Source organism: Nanorana parkeri, unplaced genomic scaffold, assembly GCF_000935625.1.
Source record: "Nanorana parkeri isolate BGI_ZX_2015 unplaced genomic scaffold, ASM93562v1 scaffold2122, whole genome shotgun sequence".
Taxonomy (NCBI): domain Eukaryota; kingdom Metazoa; phylum Chordata; class Amphibia; order Anura; family Dicroglossidae; genus Nanorana; species Nanorana parkeri.
In genome coordinates, this window is record NW_017308390.1 from 250,905 (window position 1) to 258,452 (window position 7,548).

At 41.6% G+C, this 7,548-nt stretch overlaps 1 protein-coding gene across 1 annotated transcript in view; it reads right to left on the reverse strand.

Annotated features, from left to right (window-relative positions):
- The window catches only part of LOC108800760 (actin, alpha cardiac muscle 1), a 28,490-nt gene extending 21,209 nt beyond the window's left edge, over positions 1-7,281 (reverse strand). The window contains exon 1 of the mRNA XM_018572754.1: positions 7,266-7,281. The gene's annotated coding sequence lies outside the window, so the exon portion shown is untranslated. The remainder of the gene's footprint in view (positions 1-7,265) is intronic.
- Between the last annotated feature and the right edge of the window lie 267 nt (positions 7,282-7,548).

The following is a 7,548-nucleotide window of genomic DNA, read 5'->3' on the forward strand; positions in this document are numbered from 1 at the left end:
CTATTAGGTATTAGGGATTTCTGCGTCAGTAACTTGCGTTTTCCTGCAGCAGAAATCCCTAAATTGGCGTTTACAAATGGCAGCTGTCGCCTAAGTTAATGATCAGGTGACAGCAGTTGCATGTAAACGCATACACACCGCATGTAATTATACGTGATATGTTTACATTCAGTTAAGAATCAATCACTCTCCCTGGACGCAATGATTGTGCATCCAGGGAGAGTGTTTTCTAACCGCATGTAATCATATCACATATCATTACATGCGGTGTGCAGGCATTTACATGGAGCTGCTGTCACCTGATCATTAACTTGAATAGGTGACAGCTGCCACTTGCAAACACCAGATTATGGATTTCTGCTGTAGTAAAACGTAAGTTTCTGATGCAGGAATCCCTAATCACACCTAAACCTACAGATATGAATAGGGGCATATTGTGTGTATATTAGTGCCTGTAGTACTTAAACTGGATATAGTTATATTTTATCTTAAACAATGAAATTTGGCAAGCGGCCCCCATGAGAGAAGAAAATTTGGCAAGTGGCCCCAGAGACGCAAGAGGCGGCGTGCGAAGATGGCAGAGACACCGACGGAAGAGGTGGGAGGCGTCGCTGGAGCTCCAGTCGGGCGGAGAAGATGACAAGGAGGCCGTGTCGGGCGCTGAGGATGAGGAGGAGGTGTTCCAAAGAGGTCAGGCCGTGCAAGGTAAGCGGACTGTGCTGGCAGAGCCCAGCATGGAGTCTGCACAGCCCACCAAAGAGTCTCAGGTGTGCTGTGCAATACCTTTTGGTTGGCTCTGCAGGATCCGTAGGGGGCTTTGCAGGATCTGTGGTGGCTTTGCAGAATCCATAGGGGGCTCCTCTGCCTGCAAAGCCCACCAAAAACCCTGCAGAGCCCACCTGAGATCCTCCAGGATCTGTGGGGGGCTTTGCCGGGTCTCAGGGGCTTTGCAGCATCTGTGGTGGGCTCTGCAGAATCCATAGGGGGCTCTGCAGCCTGCAAAGCCCACCAAAAACCCTGCAGAGCCCACCTGAGACCAGTCGGGTGGGGTACATTTAGTGGGGGGCGCCGAGTTTTGACTTGCCTAGGGCAGCCCCAAACCAGAATACACAACTGAATGTAATACAGGAATGCAAAAGTATAGCGATAGTATAGTAATAGTATAATGATTGTAGGTGAGAAGTGTGAAAAGGGAAGGGCTTCAATTTATCATTTTTTTAATTATATGAAATCTAATGTTGGGCCTTACTTCTAAGCATGATTGAAGAAAGGAACAAAGTTTATTGGCCATATTAACCAAGTGGACTCTCCTTTGTATTCTACATTGCACTGGTTAGATAAAGGCAAAATCTCTGTATGATGGACAAATTATTAGCCAAATATTAATATTGGGAATAAATGCATTTTCTCTGGCTGTACCTTGTCAATCTGCTCTGTCGCTCCTGATAGTATGTACAGTATTGTTATTTTTATTCATAAAGCCAAACTTACCTGCTCGGACAAACTTACCTGCTTCTTTAGTGATCATAATATTGCTATGTTTTCCCAAGTAACAGTCTAGACAGCTAGACACTAGGAAATGCTATTTAGGACCTCTACCAAAACCACAGTGAACCATTTTGCCACAGGTTCCTACTATAATCTTACATTCAGTTACAGTCAGTCCAGCTCTTTAGTTTTGGCATGGGGTAACTTCAGGTAGCATCAGTATTTCTATTTGAGACAACATTTTGGGAACTTTTTGTATATAAAATAGCTCATATAATGTGAGGCACTGGCTGGCGGGATTGTGGATGGGGAATGTGTGATCTAAGATTCTCCCATACACATGGTGAGGGGCTCCAAGGATGATAACTGATATGAGAAAATAAACTTAGTTTTTTTCAGAATATTAATAATTTCTGCTCTGGGTCATGGAGCCTGGAGGTGCTGTAGAACTTTGGGTGGGATTAAGCCTCCATTCTTAAGGTGGCAATACACTTTACAACCATCGCAAGACCTTAGTCTTGCGATGGTTGTAAAGTATTTAAAAAAACGTACGATCTGCCCATCTTGGACAGGCAGATCGTACTTGCAATCATCGCAGGCCTGCCCCCCTGAGGGGCGGGCTTCCGATGACCGCAATGCCGAACGGGCAGTGTGCGCGTGCACACACCGGCCCGTTCGGCATTTGTCTCCCGAGCATGCCACAAATCAGCCAAAAATCGTGAGATTTTCGGCTGGTTTTCGAACATGCTCCTTAGACAAAAGACGTGCGGCCGTACAGTAAAAACGGTTGCACGCCTTCCATACACTGCACGATTCTCGTACGATCGCAGGATTTCCCGCGATTCTCGTACGAGAATCGTGCAGAGTATGGGCACCTTTTACTTTATCCACTAACATTCACTTTGCAAATAGCCTTTAGAGTCCTTTCACATATGGCGTTGGCGGTTTCCACAGGGCATGAAAACACGCAATTTTTTTACATACATGCAGATTCTGCGCGTTTGCGGCTATTATACAGCTGCATAGTAGAAAGTTGCTCGCACTCCAGCAAGATTAACAAGGTAAACGTTTAAATACCTTTGTAACATCTGCAGGTCTCTCGAATACCGCCGTGATCATAATGCAGACACCATTCCAAACTCGGCCGTCAGGTAGCTGGCCCCTCCCCGCACACATCTCATGTGGAATAAGCTGCTTTCCAGTACCATGGCAACGATAATCAGGCAAGGCACCCTGCTCCGTAGGCACATGCGCACATACCTCTTCTCATTGCTCTGCCTTACTGTTCAGATCCAGGAACAATCAGACTTGCTTTGTCTTGGTCATGTCGGATATGATACAAAATGACAAAAAAAATTGTGATGTCCAGATACCAGTGCAGATATTTGGCATTTTCACTAGAACTACCAGGGTTGCAGCGGTTGCAGCTGGGACCTGGCTCTGGCGCTCCACCACTGTCCTGAAATCATTAGTCTGTATTGTTTTAGAAAAACTGTCACATGACAATAAACAAAAAGGTACCAGTGCTTGTATCTGTGAGTATTTGGACAAGTATCAGTACTTGTACTTGGAAAAATGGTATCGGTGCATCACTTATATATATATATTTTTTTTTAAATAATGCATTAAAATGGGGATGTACAAATCCCAGGAGCTCTGTATGCTCCTTAAAAATGACAGCTGCTTCCTAACATGCCTCTGGCACACATATGTCATTTAAAAGCATTGACAGATAATCACAGTACTGTGCTCAAACTCCTGTATTGGAGGTGACAGGTTCAATAAAGGGAACCTGTCACTTCCAAATGCTATCACACAGGGCCTGAAATTAAAACCAACCCTGCCCCCCAATCAGGATGGTAAAATAAGAGATCATTAGTCCCTATGAGGCTCTCCAGATAAATTTACAAGAAAAACGCTTGTAATGACATTCTGATTTGTTTTCCTCACTGTTTCACGTGTTCTCTCTGTACTACAGCCATGTAAATAGTCCTGGATTTTTTCATAAGAAAGATTTAGAAACTCCCATCAGAAGTTAATTTTGCTGAGAGTGAGTGGAATGCAGGTCAGGCATATATCCATATGGGATAAACGCTTGTTTGCATTTTCTCTTCCATAATCTCTGTTCTGAAAGGCATTATGAGCATTAATGTAAGTATTTTTACTTGTAGAGTAGAAATTCAGTAGAAGAAAAATGCTTTCTTGCTAAAATTAAGCAAGTGGATGACAGATGTGGCAAAATCTTGTTTCAAAGAGCGTATTAGTCTTCAATATCATTTTTTATTATTGACTAACAGTCAAGAATGCTTACACATATTACCATATTTTCTCTGCAGAGAGAAAGCCTTTCCATGACCTACACAACTGCAGACTTCCATCAGCAAGCGTTATATGGAAAGTAAGTACTCAAACCTATGCACCAAGCACAGTTTTATGTGTTCCTTTATAAACAGTTTAATATTAATTACATTGTAATTTGAAAACACTGTATCACTACACTATTTTATACATGAGCACAGTATATGATTCATATTTGAAAGCCTGTATAATTCTCATACAAACTCTTCGCTGCTAGGCCTCAGTGCTGAAGAGTTTTTGGCTGAACTTGTGACCAGAGACACCGCAACTTGACTCTATTGATTCATGTTACTGACCCAGCTATTCTTCAAGCCATTTGCAACTCTTCTTGTCTGCTCACCTGCTCTTGTATTGACCTTGACTTTATCGCTAACTAAAATATCTGCATGACACTCTAGTACCTCAGTGCCCTCAAATTGCTGACCTGGCCTGTTCTAGACTCCATTTCTGCCATATGATTTGGTATCATTTTGACTATCCATTGCTGACTCCATCTTTTAGCTTATCTCTTCTCAATGGAGACCTACATCTCCTTTGTCACTTCAAACCCCTTGAAAACAGCATTCTTAAACCCACTTCACCTACCATTCATTCATTCATCCACATATTCCCTGTCCTCCTAAATAGAGGTATTTGAACTGGAGCAGTAAGGCTGCTCTCATTATCTCGGCTCCTTTCCAGGTAAGTGACAGTCTGCTATGGCTATAATTATGTACTTGACTAAAATGTATTAATAATAACCCTCCAGGCAAGCATATCATATACATTTATAAGTAACGTATCAAGAACATGAATTGCCTTTGTACATTCAAGATTCTTCAAGTTGGCAGGAGATCCTGTGCTGCAACCGTATTCTTTGTGGGCTTTACTTGATGCATCATTACTGTATATTTCCATAGAGCTGAGGTATGGCATACAACTGTATAAAACATTTCATCTCTGATTTGGAGTCATTATGAGCACAATTTATTTCCGGTCTGATTGTGTTTATATTAAAACATATTGAATTTGCTTTCTGCTCAGATGTTTATTTTCAGTACCCCCAAGCCTTAGTGGCAACAGGTTCTCCATAAGTTATAAAGAATGTTGCATTGGCAAAAATGTAGCATATGGGCGACTAACCATTTGCTAGATAATAAAATAGTAATGTGGGCAATGGAGGGTACAGAACTGTCTTAAATGCAAATTAATTGTAAGCTTTGCTGCTAATTTCAATGAAAAAGAATCAATCACCCTCTATTCTAAGGGCTAGTTCACACCAAGCGCGTTCCAGGAGCAGAGCAGTTACAGACCGGATCCAAACTGCGTCCAATGTATTCCAATTGTATTTTGGGCTCTAGTTCACACTGCAGCGTTCAGTTCCAGAGCATGTAAAAAAACTGCAGCAAGCCCTATTTTACCTGCTCTGGAACGCATGCAAACGCATCAAAAACGCACTGGAACGCACTGAAAGCCCATTTTATTTTATTGTTTACAAAAACGGCCCTGAATGCGGCAAAACACACTGCACTGCGTGTGCAGAAACTCATACAGATCTGGTCTGCATTTTGTGTGAACAAGCCCTCTTAGTATAGTTGTCAGTATATCATTTGCATATCTGAACAAAAACTCATATATAAAGGCATAGAATGCTCATGTTGCTCAAGAAGGTGGTGTTTTGAGTTTTAAGTGATGGGACCCTTTAAATTCGAAGACCCAAATGTATAGACGTATAATAAGCACACCACAAAAGATTATGTACTGCAGCAATATTCTTATACAGTCTACAGAAAAGTTGTACTAAATGCCAAATGTCAACAGGGGCAAAATACAGCATAGCAGTATACAGAGGAAGCATGTACAGACATCATGACATACGTATAATACCACATGAGATAACAATGCATAAAGTACAATATTACATGGAAATATCCTTATAACAGAAAGCCACAAAACGGCATTTTGTACAGGGGAGTAACCCACCTCAGGTAGGAACAGGCTCGACAAAGAGGGTTTCTTTCTTGAAACGTTGCCCATTTAAGGTTCTCTCCTCTTTTGTACCACAGGTGTCTGTAATGCATTTGTTTTGTTTTAATTACAATGACATTTTGATTTAATTTCCTGCATGTTTTCCTCATATTGTATTATGCTTATGCTATGATGTCTGTACATGCTCCTGCTATATGCTGCTGTTATGTATTTTGCAGCTGCTGACATGTGACATGGAATATAACTTGTCTTGCGATGGTTGTAAGGTAATTTAAAAAACGTACAATCTGCCCATCTCGGACAGGCAGATCGTACTTGCAATAATCGCAAGCCCGCCCCGCTGAGGGGCGGGATTCCGATGACCACAATGTTGAACGGGCAGTGCGGTTTTTATCTTGCGAACATGCCACAAATGTACGATTTTCGGCTGGTTTTCGAATATTGCTCCAAAGACAAAAGTCGTGCGACCGTACAATAGAAAAACGGTTGCACGCCTTCCACACACCTTGTGATAATCGTACGATCGAGGGATTTCAGGGGCATTATCTGCTGATTCACATGCCTGAGTTTGTCATTCAGCACCTGGTCAAATCTAGTCCTGCCCACTGCTTTGTAGACATGTGCACTGCCAAAAAATTTGTTTAGTTTCATTTCGTTTTAAATTCGGATTTGTGTTATTTCGTTTTTCAGGATTCGGGTGTGAAAGTCAATTCGGATTCGGAATTCGGATTCGGACGAAATTCGGTAGCGTTAGTACGAACGTTCGGTTCGTTTTCTGTTCTTATTCGTTTCTTATTCGTTTCTTATTCGTTTGCAGCAAAAGTGACATTTGAGGGGGAAAAAATATTTTTCTCCTTCTCTAATGTCACTTTGCTCCAACGAACGAAGCGAATAAGAAACGAATAAGAAACGAATAAGAACAGAAAACGAACCGAACGTTCGTACTAACGCTACCGAATTTCGGAAATGGCGATTCGGAACTAAACGAATCGCACATGTCTACTGCTTTCTGAATTGACAGCAATTACTGAATCACTCCTACTGTAAGGTGCAGTGTGTCTGGAAGTGGAGCATGTGAGACACAAATAAATGGGGAATTTGGCTTAGTTAGAGAGGCTTAGGTAATTTGATTGTTTACTTCATGAGGCTTGTAACTAGATTTGGTACTTGCTTAGACTGTCATACAGGATCCTTTAGTTGTACTGTACTTTATTAATTAGTACACAGCAGTGGTGTCTGGTCCTATGAACAAGAAGGGCTTGAACTGCCTTCAACCATTGGAGCCTTCTAGGCCTTGTGGCAGATGCGGGGTTGTTAGCTCAGGTCTCCATGGATACATTCTGTATGGAAGTGACTTGGTTTACATTCTACTGAAAGATGTAGTCCACCTTTACAAATTATTAACAAATGTGCACATGTGGAAAAGAAAAAATGCATTCTATACCCAAAACCCGTGCTGCAGCAGCTTACATGGATATCATGTTTGGAATTTTTGTTTTGATTGAGATTGAGCTAGAAATATCAATTTTAATAAAGTAAAATAAAGTCAAACCTTTTTTTCTTAGTTTAGGACATAGCCATCAGACTGTTATTGCTGTATGTATCCTCATTAGGGAGATTCACCTCCTCTACTTGTCCTGGTGACTGAGAGTGAAAGTGAAGATAGTCCCAAATGCATGTTTCCTAAATATTTTTGGTCTCTGACCTGGAACAAATATGTACCTTCAGAAGATG